The sequence below is a fragment of the Adiantum capillus-veneris genome, chromosome 23 (assembly GCF_014529385.1).
Source record: "Adiantum capillus-veneris isolate H3 chromosome 23, ASM1452938v2, whole genome shotgun sequence".
NCBI classification, from domain to species: domain Eukaryota; kingdom Viridiplantae; phylum Streptophyta; class Polypodiopsida; order Polypodiales; family Pteridaceae; genus Adiantum; species Adiantum capillus-veneris.
Window position 1 is genome coordinate 79,629,898 of NC_140953.1, and position 18,902 is coordinate 79,648,799.

General features: G+C 40.8%; 1 pseudogene across 1 annotated transcript; it reads right to left on the reverse strand.

The window, feature by feature from the left end:
- Positions 1–1,220: 1,220 nt before the first annotated feature.
- LOC147428044 (uncharacterized protein YNL011C-like) lies at positions 1,221–9,497 on the reverse strand (annotated as a pseudogene). Its single transcript, XR_015185975.1, has 14 exons — positions 9,398–9,497; positions 7,806–7,943; positions 7,511–7,643; positions 6,749–6,845; positions 5,943–5,986; positions 5,648–5,804; positions 5,449–5,535; positions 3,454–3,537; positions 3,191–3,292; positions 2,993–3,040; positions 2,790–2,914; positions 2,620–2,712; positions 1,528–1,615; positions 1,221–1,428 (listed from the first exon to the last, which is right to left on the reverse strand). The product of XR_015185975.1 is annotated as an uncharacterized protein YNL011C-like (transcript).
- Between the last annotated feature and the right edge of the window lie 9,405 nt (positions 9,498–18,902).

Genomic DNA, 18,902 nt, shown 5'->3' on the forward strand with positions numbered 1-18,902 from the left:
TCCCACCTTTTTCATTTCAGTTTCAACCTTTCAACTCTATGTACTTTTTGTACTCAAACACTATCATTTCTTTTTGTAGAAATGTGACTGACCATTGGAATTGACCACTCACTTGCATCAAATTTACATCATAATCTTGACCCTTAAACTACTACGCCATTTTCTTATGTAGTTAGGAATGGGATGGATTCTATAGTGCAAGGTTATCCCTAGAATCACATAACGACGCTAGATAGGTGTTAACAAAAGAGATTCTTTATATGAGTATTCTCAATTTGTAGAGTGAGTTATCTGGAGTTTGGATTTAGAAGCTCAAAAGAGGACCACATTTATCACACAATGGGGATGGTTATGTTATTGTGTACTTTTGTTTGGTCTTGGTCATGCTACTTTGCCTACTATGATGCCATCAACTTTAATTTTAGATGTGTTACAATTGTGAAGAACTCCTCGTAGGCATGAGCAATGCATCTTCAACATAAAGCAAAAGGCAAACTTCTACCAGCGCGATTCTAGCTGAAGCAACTAGTTGATCAAAGTGAAATGCATGAGTCTATAGCTACACTTTCCTTCAATGGTGAATTTGGGCTCTTCTTGGATTCATCTAGGTATATATATATATTTATATATATATATATATATATATATATATAAAGTCCTCATTCTGAATGATCCCGGTTCTACGGATAGTTTTATTTCACTTGAAACAGTAGACAAGCTCAATCTTCTTTGCAGTCCAATCAACTCCTGGTCTACATTTGAGGGGTTGACCAGGATATAGCTTCATACTTTTCTAAATTATTAGTCAGAGATCTGCCTCAAATTTTCAAATCTTCCCCTCAACTGTCAAGTCATAAATGCAATGACTCTGAGGACTTCCCAATTATTGTCAATATAGTTTGAGAAATCTAGTCCCATTCCCTCTCGAGGTTCATGTCAAAATCTAGAGGAACATAGAAGGCTTGCTTAAACTCTTTCCAACTCTTTAGCATTTTCCTTCCAAACTGCAATTCATCCACCAATTACTCACAATGTTCTTGAAGCAAATATTCAAAATATCACACACACACATTGAAGCCTCGACTTCGCAAATTACCGGATAAAGACCAGAGATTTGGTTTAAATCCACTGCCCGTTCAAATAGTCGATCTTCAAATCTTTGTCTCCAGGATCAAAAGTCTTCTTCCCAAGACCTCAAAGATCAGAGAGAGAGAGAGAGATTCCTTACCAAGTGTGACAATTTTCATTTATTGCCCACAGAGATATACAAAAACACAATGCTTTTAAAGGATGGTTTTCAGCTAAGCTGAAGTAAACAATGTATGTATGTTTTTTTTGGCTTGCGCATTATAAAATCCATCAGTGCTCAGTACTCGGTGCTAGCCTTAAACAGCAGCATTATGAAATCCATGAGTGCTCAGTGCTAGCCTTAAAAAGCAGCATTTTCCATCCAATAAAACGAACAAAAATTTGTGAGTATGGTTTCAAGGCTAATTTAGGAGTGATGGCAATCATGGGAAAATGTACCGGAGATTGCTTGTTTCAATGCTTGAATCAAGGCTCTAGGTTCATAAATAACCCCACCTCTATCATCCTGCATGGCATCTACAGTCACCTGCTCAAAGAGAAACTCTAAATTATGCATTATCAAACAGGATAGAGAAATAAATACTGGCTGTCAATAAAACGAAAACAGGCTCTTATTCAACCGTCCGAGAACTGAAGTACTGCAAGTGAAGCATGTACCTGCAAGCCGAGCTTTCCATGCTGGCCAATATCTACGGCACTCTACACTAACAGGTGGGAATACGAGCATTCAACAACCTAGAAGGACAGGCTTTCTCTATAACCTCGCACCACCAGGTACTCACTTTCTAATGAGAGACTAGCCTTGCCATAGCAAGTTCTGGTGCATATGGGCCATACAGCGCCAGTGGGCATGCTTATGAACCATATGGCATAGTTACCAGACACGGAAAATCGGAATGCGGAACAGAGAACTACTCGTGTCTAAAACAAAGAATGGGATTTTGGAACGGGCAGTTGGAACGGGAACGGGGAACGAAAGCCTGAAAATGGCCATTCCCTGTAACTATGCCTTATGGCATGGGAACAGGTGCTTACGGACCTCACAGCACTGGGATGCATGGTGCCTGTGGAGCAAAGATTCCATGGCCCATGGGAGGGATATATGGGGCTATGCCCAGCATGTTCAAAGCTCATTATCAATACCTGAGCAGATAGCATCAATCAAGGATCCAGATGCCTCTGAACCAAAGAGGGAAAGAGCTTTTAGCTTATCACCTATTAACAATGGGTTAATTCTTTATCAAAGGGCTTCCCCAACTGTAGATGTCTCCTAAAAGTAGTTGACTGTGGGCAGTCACTTAAAAACCCCTAGTTTCTAAACAGTACCGAACAGACCCCTTTCACAACCAAAGAAGACAATGCCTGATTATTGCACACAAAGCAGACAATGTGTGGGCATGTCATGATGAGAGGAATGCCAAAGCGATTTGTTAATTTGCACCGACCTTACTAAACTCTGTTTGACAAAGAAACCGAAAGCTATACATTGTACACAAGAATGACATTATGTGTTTCATGTCAGAAACTTACCACTCTCTGTACACCTAAAGCAAGTAGCTTCTCGCTATCCACTCTTATGGCGCCTCCATCAGGCACAAGCATACAGTTAATGTATGCAGTTGCCTGTCAACATGAGAAACAATTTGGAAAATGTTACAGATGCATAGTTAGCAAAGATAACAACAAAAATGGACACTCACTGGAAAATTCAAAGACTTTTGAGGGTCACCATGCTTCCTGTTTAATGCATTGCAGATGGAAACAACAAATCAGACGCTGACATTCCATAACTTTCTCTGTCATGTGTTGAATTGAGAATAAGAATCTGAAATGTTGACGACTGATATTAGATAGCAGATGATCGTGTAGACTTGGTAGAAAGTGATCTTTTGAGGGTAATAACCTTAAGGCACGACTGATGAGCAATGACCTCTCCCACACCATAAAGCACCTGCTCCACAGAGAGTAGAAACATGCTCCTCTGTCAGCCCTGCATAGGCTTGAGAAATATATTGTCAAGCTAGTCATACCCACTCATGTCACCCAGACCATGGAGTCCAACACCAACTATGAATTATCTGGGGTGTAAAAATTGACCAACCAGTGAAGGACAAATGGACGTGTACAGAGAACCCATGCCATAAATTATGGCTTGGACTTGCTTTAGATGCTCCAAGACAGTAGGATTTACAGCAGGAAACACCTGCAAAGAGTACCAGTCCTTGTTACAAGAGGTTGGCAAGACACTCAACCTTGGCAACTATCAGTGCACAATGCCAAAATAACTCAAGAGCAGGTTCTGGATAAAGGTATCTGATAATTGAAAGAACTAGGCCATGCTTTTCGCAACAAAAGGCAACAAACCTCGTGAAGTAAATTGGTTCCCTCGCTTGACATGTAGAAGATTCGCTTAATGCTTGCTGGAAGTTTACTTGACGGATGAGAAGCCTGCCACATTTATGTAAAACATTCATGAAAGAAGTCTACTGAGGGAGCTCCAAAATCAAGACACCCAAAAGTTTCAGGCTACCTTACAAAAACATCCGTTTCTCAGAGGTATGAAATTTGAATGCAATGCACGATTCATGATGAAAAGCTGGAATAAGCAATTTCTAAATTTAACGGAAGTATAATGTAGGTCTGTTAAAACCATTCAATTCAGGAGCATCAGACTTTCTACAAAATTTGCTTCAACAAGGTATTAATACCAGGCACTTCTTCATCTGGCTGGGCTGGCAAGAGATTTGCCAACTCATTCTTGTCAACGTAATGCATGTCTCTTTTAGAGCACATTAATTGGAAAATATTGGCAATCCTGTTTCTCCTTTATCTACCCTCGTTGTGGCTCCCACTGTCCTCGCTTCTATGATCATGCAGGTTGTGCAGGGGTTATGCCAACATAAATAGTGGTATACAAAAAGGGCTGCCCCCTATTCTCAAACTTCTACCCCTCACACCCTCCTACATTCTGCAAAAGGGTTGACTTCTGCATAGATATCCAGATTGTTTTTCTCCTTTCCCTGTCATTAACATGTTCCACTGTGTTGTCAGACTCAAGCAGAGAGTTGCATGCCAGAGCTAAATGAATGGTCAAAAAAGTGATTGGTAATCATCATACTTGAAACATAGAAATTGCAAGTGAGAATCACACAGGTTTATTCAGAACTGCCTCACTTGTAATGATCTACAAAGTGAATTATAACTTGATTATTTATGAAGGTGTCCTCAAGCCTATTGCAAACTCCACAATCTGAAAGGAGGTTGTCAGTTCAGTAGATGGTGTTACCAGTGCCCAGTGTACAGTGAGAAGCACCTACTTTGCCTTTGATTTTGATATTAAGTGAAGGGTTGGCCAGCACGTTAAAATTTTCAATGTTTCCCTCCTTTTTCTATAGTCAAATAGATCAAGTACGGTGGAGGCTTACAAAGCCAATCACCCTTGCTGATTCCCGCTTAGCAGAACGAGCAGTATACAAAGGCCCAATCACTCCTGGTTCCCACTCTCGTCTTGATCCTAGGCACCTAAAAAGCATCCAGGTACATACAAAATATCCAACAGTGTGTTTGTTGCCTCTGGTTAATGGTGATAGTATGGATGTAAGTCTTAATGAGGCACATGTGAAGCCTATGCAAGTTTCAAATGATGGTACAGATCCGCATTTCTGATGCAAATTTACAAGATGTAATTGATGAGGATAGGGCTGAAAATGCATCTAGATGTCTGCTTGTGGAAGAACAGCTTTATGGATGGATACCTAAGGCAATGGCAAGAGTTGGTCAAATAGGAGATGTTCATGGGCACTGGAGACACAAAGCATTGCCAAAATGACTTAGGCCTAGTTCATGATATTTTAGTGTCTGCACAGACTATGGGAGACTGGCCCTCAGGCTATATCCAATAGGCCAGTTTTCTATGTCATTCATTGGCAGACAACTCTTGACTGAGGCCAAGGATGGAAATACTATCTTTTATAACAGAAGTAAATAGAGTGCATCTCCAAGTCATGCTTGGATCACTTAGCTAACCAGGAGACGCCTGGATGTTCTTTGAGCATGCGTGCATCATTTTGGGAAGTCATCTAAAATGCCTGCACTAACTTTTGGTTGGTAATTTAATCAGCACAATTTTCCTTAAAGGAAAACGTCGTTTGCTGTGCAATAGATTGTAATTTGTTACACTAAGGTCCTTGCACCTGCTCTTCTTGCCTTGAGCCACTACCCCACACACAGCCTCTCACCGAGACAAAGTCAATAAAACGTCAGAGAGAGAGCTAATTTTTGGAACAGCTGCATTGAAATTTTCAAAAAGAGGCTATAATTTGAAAAAATAGTTTTTGGATAGTGACAATCATTAAGGACCTTGTTTACACGCTGAGGAAACCTCTCAAATTGGCTGGAAGAGGAAGGATGTGATATTTCATTTTGCCCACGTATGATTGTTCCGTCCTGCAAACAATATACAATGTTTACAATATCGTCAGTTCCAATTGTAAGAATCACAAAATCAGCTCAAACCCCACACACGTTATATGAAAACGTCCACAACCTGAGAACTAACCTGTAATTCACACCCAAGAGTGAGTCGGTCATTGGTGCAGACTGCTGGAAGGACAAAACTGTTCACAGGGATTTGAGAGACGCGAGAAAACAGAAAAATTGCCGCATCCAATGACTGGAAAAAAATGCGGGCACCAGCAAAGAAGAAATTTCCTATACTGTGAAACCAAAATGGAGTTTAGATTCTTCTCAAGAGGCAGTCTTAACCTTAAGCATACCTCTGCAGAAAAACCTCCATGTTTGAAGCCACATGTGCAATAAGAGCAAAAAAAACTCTTTCAAGTAGGAATCCTTACCTTCCATTGCTAAAGCAAAAATTATCATTTGACCGACAAAGAATCTGCAAAAGAAGGAATTAAGTTTCAAAATATGAAACATGACAATTATAGATAAAGGCAAAAGCCTTGATAGACTAATTATGGTGTCTCTTCCTAATCACTTCATGAGTTTCATCAACCGTAAGCACTTCTGTATCTGTTTATGTAGCTCAATAATCTTTTGCAGATCCTTAAGAGGCTAGATATGTCGAGAATCAGATATTTCTGTCACAAAGTGATGACGTGTCATGACAACCCAACCAGGAGCAGAAGCCAAGTCACAGCACAGCATGCCATGAATTAAGGATGGCTTGACAAGTTTCTTTAAGAGCATAAGGGTGCATTGCAGATCTAAACAATGGAAGCCAAAAAACCTGGGTGCTATCCAACATTAGTTTCAGTAGATTTTTTAGCTTGAGCAAGGTTTACACAAGTAACCAAAAACTGACATGTCTTACTTGCTCTTCTTCAGGCAACCACTCAACTCTTGATCACACCACTATGATCTTTTACCAAAAAAAACATATAAACAGTGAATCATCTCTGACAAACCCATGTGCAAAGTCCTGAAATGGTTGCATTGACAGCCCCTTTCCTTTGCAGTCTCTGTCCTAAGAGCATTGGTTTTGCAGAATACATGATTATAGAGTTTTTTGAACCTTCTCTTTGAGTGTATGTAAAACGTTTTATACACATACTCTTGAGCATGCTGGGTTGTCCACTGAAAAGAGGCGATTGCAGTACTTCCCACAATAGAGCTTGAAAACGTGAAACAATTAACTTACTTGGTTTTGGAAATACACCAAGAAGGCCCTGATAGTTTCTCTATAGGGCCTGGAAACGCCCTCCCAAAGATGATTCTGATCCTCCACAATAGTGTACCTGCATCTAGCGTGTCTTGTCAAGAAGACTGTTCTTGAGGATTGGTACTTCATATAAAAGCAAGCACAGAAAAATTTCTAAGAATTATCACTACTTTGAAATATCACAATGAATCATGTTAAGTTCAAAAAAAAATTTACCAGCTACAACAAATTGCCTTAACAAAGTCTATGTGGAGTGGCCCGAAAAAACAATGGGTGTTCATTTTCAGCAAAAGCCATACTTGACTATATTCTATCAAATGCAGCAGTGCAAGAATACAAAGAAAAGAAACGTTATCAATGACATAATATGATTTTTCCTCTGCTTCCTAACCCTTGAAAGAGAGTAGCTAAATAGTCCTCTCCATGTGAAGAGCAAGACCACCTTATATACATAGCCACAGTGCATGAGAAAGCATAAGAGTCTTTTACAGGGATGGGGACACCCCTCTTTTTCTCCAAAGGATAGAGCAAGCACCTCCATGTTCGATATTTTTAATCCAGATTTGACTCAGGTAAAAGCAGTACTCACCTTTGTTTTTTTATAGAAGCTTTTGCACCTCCTTGCATGATATGTTGAACTCATGTGTGAACACACTTAAAAAGAGAAGATGTCGTTGTTTATTCAAAAATACAATTAAAAAGAAGATGCACACACCATAAGCTAGTGACATCTCAACTTACCACTCAGCTTTTGCCTGTATTGGATCCAAAGGCAAGCGATGTCCAAGAAGTCTCTTGACAGCCAATGCCTCTACAGAACTTTCATCAGAGAGCCGCAAACATCTAGATCGAATATCACCCACTGCAGGGCCACCTAACAAGGACACAAAATTGAAAAGCGTGTGGAGTACCATGACAAGATATTCAAACATAAAGTTTCCCATAGCTGCAGATGTTTAGTGTATAGCTAATGGTCAAATTTAGACTCTCTTCATTCAGTAAATAAGAACCTTACAATGAAGATCAGTTCACTAACCAAGTACTCGGACTATTTCTGCAGTACTACCACCATCATCTGATACCGGAAGGACGTGAGTCACATGAGTAGTTAACTTCTTTAGTTCTTCAACAACACCATTAAGGGCTGTTCCACCTGCAACACAAACATTCTCAACTAACTTAAGTAATTATGATCTATACACAGTAAATGAAAGCGAGCAATAGAGAGAGAGAGAGAGAGAGAGAGAGAGAGAGAGAGAGAGAGAGAGAGAGAGAGAGAGAGAAGAAGAAGAAGAGAATTTAACGTTGTAGGAAACCTTAAAAATCTATCGGACGAGGAGAGTTGAACTCAAGACCTCTTATTCAAGAGGGAAATGGCATAACCAATCTACCACACTTGGGTGATAGAAAGGTTATACCATTTTCCTCTTCTTATTAGCACACACCCACCACACTTGGGTAATAGAAAGGTTATACCATTTTCCTCTTCTTAGAGAGAGAGAGAGAGACAGAGAGAGAGAGAGAGAGAGAGAGAGAGAGAGAGAGAGAGAATTTATGTATGCAGCACGAGGCCGGATATTCAGTTTGCAGTCTCACATGTCAACAGATTTATGCATAGCCCAGGGTCTAAGCATTGGCAGGCTGTCAACAGGATTTTCCGCTACCTTAGTGGCACTTTACATCTTGGCTTGTTTTATCCCAAGGGGGGATCATTGACGCCAGACTTACATGCTTTTTAGGACTCATATTGGGCTGGTTGTTTTGACACGAGAGTGTCCACAAGTGGTTTTTGTTTCATGTGGTTTCTGTTTCATGCTTGGCAGTTCATGTATATCATGGTTGAGCAAGAAGCAACCTACTGAGGCCACTTTGAGTTGTGAGGCTGAGTACAGGGCAGTCTTCACAGCTACGGTTGAGAGTGTATGGCTCAGACGCCTTATGGCTGATTTGGGTGTTGGACAGGACACTGCCAACACTATCTACACTGACAGTCAGAGCGCATTGGCAGTTGCGAGGAACCGTGTTTTTCATGCTCGCACAAAGCACATTGAGGTGCATTACCACTATTTCAGGGAGAGGCTCTCAGGAGGAGAGATCAACTTGGCTTATGTGCCAACACAGGACAACCTTGCAGATCTTTTCACAAAGGCATGGTCTCGTGAGAAGCTTGAAGCTTTCCGCAAAGCTTTGGGCTTACTCCCCTTTGTGGACTGATCATGTCCTTAGGGCATGGCACTTCCCTTTACTCATGTACCAGCTCTCGTTCACTGCATCACTCCAGGGGGGATTTGTTACCATATACATGTGGTAGTGATGTGCGTGAACACACTAGGACCGGTGGGGCATTTTTTCCCTCTTTAGGAGGTTTTTTCCCCCGAGCATTGTATATACGCCCATCAGTCTAGGGCTATCAATCTTTCCATTGCACAGTAAGTTATACACTCTCTATTGTGTGCCTTGAGCTTCCTTCGTCTTCTCCAAGCTGTGTGCGTTTCTCTGCAACCCTAATTCCAACAAAGAGAGTTCATTCTGACCAGGAAAATGTAGCTAATGGCTTCTCAATGCTTATTCAATCATCATGGAATACTATTGTCAATGCCTTAGGTCGGGTGATGGATGTATCGGCACCTAGCCTGAGCAAGTGGTTAAGCTCAAAGAAGAACTGGAGAGCAGCCAGCAGCAGGTTCAGAAACTCCAGAAGGTTGTGGCTGCACAAAGACTCAGGCATACTATTGCTGAGAATCAGTCAGTAAGGACAATCAATGATCTGCAAACAAAGCTGCTAAAAATAGAAATCAAAAATTGGCAGTTAAAGGAGGACAAGGTAGCAGCTTTGAGAGATGTTGATCGCTTTTAGACTCTGCTCCGAATGAAGCAAACAGATCACAAAGAATTGATGATAGCTCACACCACGATGAAGGCGTCTCTGACAAAAAGATATGTCTACAATAACCTTGCTGATATTCTGAATCCAGAGGGCAATGTCACTCTAAATATGGATGATCTGAAAGTGTTGATAATTAGTCAATAAGGACAATCAGTGATTTGCAAACAAAGCTACTAAAAATAGAAATCAAAAATCGGCAGTTAAAGGAGGACAAGGCAGCAGCTTTGAGAGATGCTGTCGCTTTTAGACTCTGCTCCAAATGAAGCGGACAGATTACAAAGAACTGATGACAGCTCACACCGCGATGATGGCTTCTCTGACAAAATGATATGTCTACAATGACCTTGATGATATTCTGAATCCAGAGGGCAATGTCACTCTAAATATGGACAATCTGAAAGCCCTGATGAACACTATTCAAAGTGATTTGCAGGAGGATAAGCTCTCAGAATACAATACAGCGTTGGCAAATCAAGCCATCATGGATTACATTGAAAAATAGAATAATCTTCATGAGGACTTTGAGAGGGAGGAAGAGAAGGATAAAGAAGGAGCGAACAACCAGGCCGACAAGCCAGATGGTGAAGACGATGACTTTCCTCCTTCTCCACCTTCAGGATCTGGAGCTGGTGGATATGCTGCTACTACAGGGGATAGTCGGCACAGCCATACCAGTATAAAGACAGAGTGGACCAGTAGTTGGGAGACCAACGATCTGAGGATCAGCAGCCAAGCAGTGGAGAGAAGGGCCAAACTGAAGATTATCCAATACACCAGTCGTAGCACTTTGTTGAAAGTAAAGGAAAAGCCAAAGCTGTGACTGAGTCTCTGAAGGGTGATGAGCAGCATTCATTCCCGGGGGATTCACCATGGAAAACTTATCGCACCACGTAAGTCAGGGGAGAGGAGGTTTTTTTACAAGTTACATAAGCATATAAATTAGGGGTAGGCCCCCAATAATTTATCTCCCAAGCTTAAAATCAAGGAGGGGGTATCATATTTGGGGAGGGGAGAGACTCAGGTTGATTACATGTAACGATGGGTCATTGGTGTGCACTATAACTCGGATGAATTTTGGGAAAGTTTTTTTATCAAGTCACACATCAAATTTTTCATCACCCTGGTCATAGATAAGAGCTAATTTGGAGCAGATCAAGGGTTGATTTACACCAACTTTGGATGGGTCAGAATTGGACGAGTAGCCAAAGTGCAAGCTGATTAGGCACATAGTTTAAAAATCAAACTAAGACACATTGAGGGTACATCTAGTTATCAACAGAAGTGGTTTCTTAGTACATTGACAGTCACTATGCTACCCACTCTTTGACTAATTTTACTCATTTAGATATGTGAGACCTAAGTTTTATTTGTAAGATAGGGGTATGATAGTTTTCTTCATTGACTATTGTATAAGCATAGAAAAAAGGGTTATATTCCCTAATATGAGTCGTATATAGGGGTTTTATCAAAGTTGTCCGCTCGCAGGTGGCGTCTCATTTTGTATATAGAGTGAATCCCCCGGGCATTCATTACAGTTCATCACACTGAATAAGAGATTGAGACATCAACGCACTCCAATTACAAGGATGTATCTGGAGGATGATACTCTGATCTCTGATTTGGGACGCTTTCAAATGTTGTATGTGGGAGCTAGAGAGATGGTACAGCACTAGATTGGCTACCTTTCATGATCAAGAAGTGTGCCAATTGCTTGAGCATCCCGGTAGAATCTAGCTGGGTACATGAGTGGGCACTAACTCCTGATGATAGGATATCCCGACATTCCCTAGCCCTGGAGTTGGACTTGCTCTTTGGAAATAGGCCAACCTACAAATGTATGAAGGAAGTTCGAACTCAGCTAAAAGAAGTTTTTTAGATGCAAATTGTCAGAGGAGTTCTAGACTAGAGAGTGCAGACCATCATTGAAGAACACGCTTCTAGCAGTAAGGGACCTTGACTCAAATGACAGTAGGGGAACAGGCAACTGCTCTTCGAAGACTTTTTGAGCTAGTCCGGGTTACCAGAAAGATGATGCGGTAGGTAGGAGAACTAAACCATTTTAAATTTTTTGGAGTTTGTGCATGATTCTCTAGTTCTCCTGTATGCATTACCTGCTAAAGAAGTTGAACTGCCTAGGTTCTTTCCGGCCTTGTATCCCCAGCATCCTGAACCAGTGGACCGGCTCACTTATTTTGGTATCAGTAATGACCTTCAAGATTGCTATGAGTGGCCACTGTGGAATGGAAAACTTGGTAAACATTGATCAATGATGCTCTCAGATTGGATGATGTCATGGAGTTGCAGGGAGAAATGCAGAGGGTCAACTCTTCTTCCAAAATCCCTGAAAAGGATATCACGGACAAACCAAGACTAGGACCACAATACAGAGAAATGGCTGAAATACTCTTCGAAGCAAAAATCAAGACAAATCAGCCCCTTCCACAAGGATGGATCCACACTGCCTTGCATTGTCACAAATGGGCCAGAACCCGTTTGACAAAGGGGAAACGCACCATGTATGATCCCGACACCAAAACTTACAACACGCTCATGCCTTATGAGTTTGAGATGTCCACTGAAAGGCGGGATCAGATGAAGCAGGAGGCCATTTATAGACTTATCCAGAAGGACAATGCTAGCACTGGGACTTCTGAGGCACCAACACCAAAGAAGGGCAAGAGGAAGCGGGTTCAGTGGAAGGATACTGGGTAATTCCATCTCAGAATCAGATGGTGGATTTTTCCAGTAAGGCACTGGGATCTTCTTGGTTGGGCACCCTTGGAATTACAATTATAGGGGTGTTAAGCACTCAAAAAGCATAAAATATGTCATAAAACCATACCAAAAGAGTACTATCATGAGGAACATTGGCCAACTCATCAGCACCAAATGAGAATCAGACGATGGATTTTTTTTCAAAAATTTTGGAATCATACCGAAATTCAAGAAAGGATGGAAAGATGTAGAAGGCGAAGACAGTCCTGGAAGGCGGGAACAGCCCCTTAGAAGATCGGCCAGTGGGAGGCAATCGAACTGGCAGTGACTACCATGGGCAGTTATTGTAGTAACTCATGAGAGCTATAAATAGGACCTGCTACATTGTAATGGGGTTCCAAACTATTTATACTTGGATATAGCTTTCTTAGCATCAATTCTGTAATCATCTCAGTTTGAACCGTTACACACTATACTGGTTCTCCTTGAGCTATTAATCTAAACTAGCAAATACTCTTCTTAGCTTTCCAGCTATGTCTCTCATTTCAGTATCACATTTCAGTTCAGTTATTTATTTTAGTTCAGTCAATGCTTTGTTCCAGTCTCATTATCTAAACTGGCTGCATACCCAGTAGCTTAAAATTCTAACATCGGAATCAGCTGTCTGAAGAGATCAGCTCCAATTCCAAAGTCAGATAGGAGATACGTCTCTAGTTAGACACATCCTACTTGGGTCCCTTTTTATGGATTAACTTAATGACCCTAGTGTTTATGTTGGTAGGAAGATCTCCTAGCCTAACAGGTTGTAGCCAGACTTTGAGAAGGTAGAGGATGATGAAATCTTGATCAACTTGTTAAAACTCATTAGTAATACTATTTATTCTTGGAGATTTTCCATCTTTAAAAGGCTGAAACGTTCTCTTCAACCCTCTCCTCTAAAATAGGGGGATCCATACTTGTGGCTAGATCCTTAGGTAAATTTTTCTTCTTGAACTGAGCTATGTGAGATCTAAACTCATTTATGGAGGGGTGGCTAGAGAAGATATTGGATTAAAAGGCATGAGCTAACTCCATATTTTCTTTTATAGCTAGAATATGTTGTCCTAGTTGGACTTTTAAGAAAAGGTGTGAAGTCTCTAGATTTTTTCTTTTTAAGAAGCTTACACATATCCTTGTTGAGTTTATCAACCTTTCCTGCCCAAAAGTCTCTAGTCAAAGCTAGGGTACTTTTAGCAGGAAGGAGATGTTCCTACCTAAGGGACTCTTTAAGGTCTATAAATTCCTGGGGAGGAGAATCTATTAGAAAAAAAATATTATCCAAAGCTATGATTATGTCCCTAATCATCATTCTTCTACAATATCTAGTTTCCCTAGCCTTTTTCCTATAGACACAAAAACGAAGAGGCTTTGTATTTTCCTAGTTGTTGTGTCCCAAGAATTGAAGGTGGAAGATTCATTCTCAAAAGATTATTTTAGTAATTTTTTAACCTTGGTCTTGACATACTATAGCTTGAGAAAAAATTGATCTAGGTAAGGCCATCCTGCTAGCCAGGGGTCAAGGCCAAGGGCTAGGACTCACATGCGGTCAAGGGGTGCTATTTTTAGCGGGCTATGAGCCTACATATAGCTTGGTTGGGTGGAGAGTTGCATGTGTAGTTCCCCACAGTCTTGTATCATCATAACCATCCAGTTTTGGATACAAGCAGTTGTAAATGGACAACACTATAGAAAATCAAAATGTTTTTCTTAGTTTCATTGAACCTCCTACTACACCATGTATTAGTCAAATGGACATTTGAGTGAGGGATATCACCGTGGAAAACATTAGTGTTCTAATGAAGACATCACCACTTCTATTTTCAAGGACAAAAATGCTACTCCAAGGAGGGAGCCAAGGTCCACGACTCACATGCGGTCAAGGGATGCTATTTTTAGCTGGCTACAAGCCTACATGTCGCTTGGTTGGGTGGAGAGTTGCATTGTAGTTCCCCACAATCTTATACCAAAGATAGAAGGAATTATCCCCAAGGAGTCCACTATGTAAAAATTGAAAATAACACGTGCAAACAAGAGGTATTTAAATAATCCCTTACCTGTATATTTTCAAGTATTGTATATACACCTTATGTATGCATTTCTATAATTAAAAAACTAGCTCTTATGTACAAAAATTTTCACTTTCTCAATTAAAAAACCCCCTATGTAATTACATTCTTTTGTGAATGTACCTTATTATAAATCCATTATTTTGTTCGCACGTACTATCTTACATATTTCACACGTACCTTATTATAAATCCATTATTTTGTTCGCACGTACTATCTTACATATTTCCTAGTGGACGCCTCCAGAAATTATCACACCATCAACTCATTGTACCTTTGACAAGTCTAGTAGTGCTTTTGTATAGTTTTTTTTTTCTTTTTATCCAAACCTTGTATGAGATTCATCGTAATGTAGCTCTTTAGTTTCATATGTCGTTTTGGCCTTTAAAAGTCATTAATTTAAAGCCTCATTTCATCTCTCTCTCTCTCTCTCTCTCTCTCTCTCTCTCTCTCTCTCTCTCTCTCTCTCTGTGTGTGTGTGTGTGGCAACATTCATATTTACATTATATACATGTGCTAGATAGGGTTGTTGGACTTATAACTTATAAGTAGCCTTTGGAATTGAGGATCGTGAGATTTCCCAATTTCCATGATATCTTCTTGGATCCTACATTTGGTAGCTCGCCAAGGAACCTTTGAGTGTAAGGCTAAGGTGATTGTCAAGTGATGTTGAAGGTGAGATGGGTGATAACAAGGAATTTTGGTGATGTGGCAGCCTCCTTGTATGAGGTGGATTAGTCAACTAGGATTGGGAGAGTGGGACCAAACCATGGTATATGGACAAGTGTCAAAAATTTTAGGCTTGGGAACCAAACCTAAGGAGGCAGACCTCAAGTGAATAGTGTAAGTGAAAAGAATTAAAAGAGTGGAAAAGTATCTTTCTCTAGCTTAAATTAACTCAATCTTTTTTTCATGAGGACCTTACAGTAAGCGTCATAAGATACATGAAAATCAAAATAAGTGGCAATGTAAATTATTTATTTATTTTTTTTTTGAAATTCTCTCAAGATTCTCTCAGCAGTCTTTGTTATTTTCTAAGCTAGATCTAAATAAAATGAATCGTTAAAGATTTAACTTTTTTGCATGGTCACATTCTTCAGGTCATAATCTATCAAATGGCTATTGGATCTTGCAAAATAAATTCTACATCATTAAACATCTAGAGTAAAAATTTTAGGTTTTTGCAAATAGAAATTCTAACAAAGAAAATAATAATAGACATAGAGATTCAAAAAATTATCAATAAATCAAGTTATATTGCTTATCAAGTGAAAAATTGATGTTGAAAAGGGTAAGTTAAGCAAAGAAACCCATATTAAATTATAGGCTTTTTGTTCATCAAGGTCACAATGTTGTGGCAAGACGTGACATGTTGAGCTAGAGTAGTCCTTGCACACTAAAATTTCCATTTAGATTTGAAAAATCAAAGATCAAAAATTTCCATTGTGTTTTAACACTACGTGTTTTGTGTGGCCACCAATTAATCTTGCCTCTTCAAAGTAAGTGCACGCAAGTCAAATGTACATAGTAGTGTCAAAAAACATACTATTTTTTAGCAGTCTCGGTGGGGGAAATTGTTCAAAAGAGATTGTTATACTCGTCTAGCTCGTCTGCACGACACTTGACAGTGCACGGAGGTACATCATGTTAGAATGGTGGCATGGTTTCTCTATGGAAAAGCTCCCCTCCTTTCAATATTCTCTAGATGCACCTCCTCTCTCTCTCATGTGAAAGGGGGTCACTAGACTTAAGCCACAACATTTGTTTTAGTTGGATACACATAAGACATGGATACATGAGCTCAAAGATGACTCCACACGGAGAGCATTTTCTCCCACTCATAGAGGATGGTTTCTTATACAGGCTTGCCTACATAGACACTCACTTGTCCCCCAAATTGCAATTTTCTATTGGAAAGACTCGATCATCATGATTCATCACATCAATTGGATATTGAGACTGGCCACTTTCGAGGCATCTCAGTTGAGGCCATGTTGTACCAATTGTGTCAGAGAGAGCTCTAGACAATGTCCACTATATATGCCATTGTATAACATACTACGGGATACCGGGCCGCTTTCACTACCACTTTAGACAGCTTCTTGGATCTCTATCTAGACTTATCAGATACCAAGATTAGGGATGTCTTTGACTTTGTCTACTGACATTTAGTGACATTGAGCGAGGTTATTGAGAGAGAGAGAGAGAGAGAGGCTCACAGACCAGGAGACACACCCAAAAACTTATCACAATGTTCTTCCATCTAGAGATTGAGGAGAGATGAGAGTAGCTTCTGAGAGGAGGGATACTTGGTATATAATTAGCAGAGGCATTAAATAGAAAAGACTAGCATAACAATAAGGCAGTCGGAATTCATATGCACAATCGAATGTTAGGCCAAGGGCCAAGACTCACATGAGGTCAAGGGGTGCTATTTTTAGCCAGCTATGAGCCTACATATAGCCTGGTTGGGTGGAGAGTTGCATGTGTAGTTCCCCGCAGTCTTATATCATAACTATTCGGTTTTGGATACAAGCAGTTGTAAATGAACAACATGGTGCTCTAGCAAACATCTTGGACACTCAAACCAAAGTGGAAGGGGCTGCATAAGCTTGTCCTACTCCTTAGAGTCAAGCATGCAAAAGCATGTGCATGTACTTCTTACATTCCACATTGAACTACACTATATCTTTTTTACGCTTGATTTCACTAATTTGCTTTAGCATGGCTATCAATGCCTATGATTCTCTCTCGACATGTCTGCATGCGTGAGTGAGTGAGTGAGTATGTTAGAAGGGAAAGGGGGGGGGGGGGGGGAAGGGAAAGGGGGGGGGGGGGGGGGGGGGGGGGGGGGGGGGGGGATGATTAGAGAGCCTTCCCGTAGACCCTGTGAAACAGCCTTTGATGGTGCCTTTCAAATTGCAAGGCCTTCTCATAGGCCTGACTCAGTTGTTGTCAAGCATAAAAGAGCCGCTCGTTTTGGGAGGGTGGTTGAAAAATGCATCACGCCTCTAAAACCGGCTATTGCCAATGTATTTCCCACTTGCAAAAATAAAGGCACCGAACGAGGGTCCCAAATCTTCATGGTCACCTCCCAATTTGTAGTGCACTATAAAGGAAAGTGCAATGCTAAGCCAAGCCTGTACGACCTCGTCGAGGTTTCTGGTGGGTTTCAACTTCGCCCAAATGAAGCCACTCAAAGTTATGGTGATGCCTCAGCTTGTAGGCACAACCTGCACATTCTTTAGTTGTTGAGTAGTGCTCGTAGCTATAGCCTGCACATTCTTCAGTTGCTCAATACTGTAGCCACAAATCTTCTAACATGCTCAACAATATTGCCTCTCTCCTGCTCTGGCCCACTTCCATCGTCACCTATAGAAGCGCAAGATGATGACCTTCAAAAGCGATGACCACAGGCTTCCATGACCTCTTGCAGCTAAAAGCATCACCTGCAAAAGCCCATGCACGAGCCAAGGTGATGCTACAGCAACATCACGTGCAATAGTTTCCTCTCATTTCATAATAGCGTACAAAATAGTCGTCATTACAGGTTGTTATGGACACTAATAATTTGATATTTTTTCTGGTTTGGGCAGATTCACGTTACCCGGCTATAATGGGTCTCAACACATTGTGGCTCGATGATTCAGATGAGATGGTGCCCTCCACTCATTCAGATAGTGACTTGTTATTTGACACAATGCACATAATTGCAGCAGTAACTTTGCCCGCTTCTCCGACACCATCTTTTGGGATTCTATCCGTTGGTGCATCCATTCTCCCTCTAGCAACACCGCCACAACGCCATGCTAGCATGCCGATACTTTTGAAGTTGTTTGAGGTGGGCAACAAGAAGAGAAACCTCTAGACACCCTTCAAGGCTCCCGTGTTGCTCAAAGGGGCTGGGGCACAACACAACACAAACCAAAACAAGAAAACCACAACCAAAACCCAACTACACAAGGGGCACCAGCTAGTTTGAGAGCAAACTAGGATGCAAGAAAGGAGAATTGTAGAGCAAGCCCACAATTGAGCAAGAGATATACACTAACCCTTACACCAATACAACACACTCACACACTAAAACACAAAAGAGAGAGAGCAACAGAGAGAGAGAGAGAGAGAGAGAGAGAGAGAGAGAGAGATTGTGTATAATCTAGCTTCAACCTTATGATTCGTACAAGAAGGTACTTAGAGCTTGGGGATTCAAGTGACAACACTTAAGATTTGGTTATAGCACTATGCACTAGCACATTGTCTTATGGTTATGGGAGCCCTTTCACCATCCACCCTCTTACAATCTTGATGCATCCAACGCTTGGCGTTTTCCCTTTTGCAGAGTATGGCCGATTTACTGCTTGCAAAAACATTTGATGATCACACCCAGGAAACCCCATCCCTGCCCACCACTAACTATACCCTATAA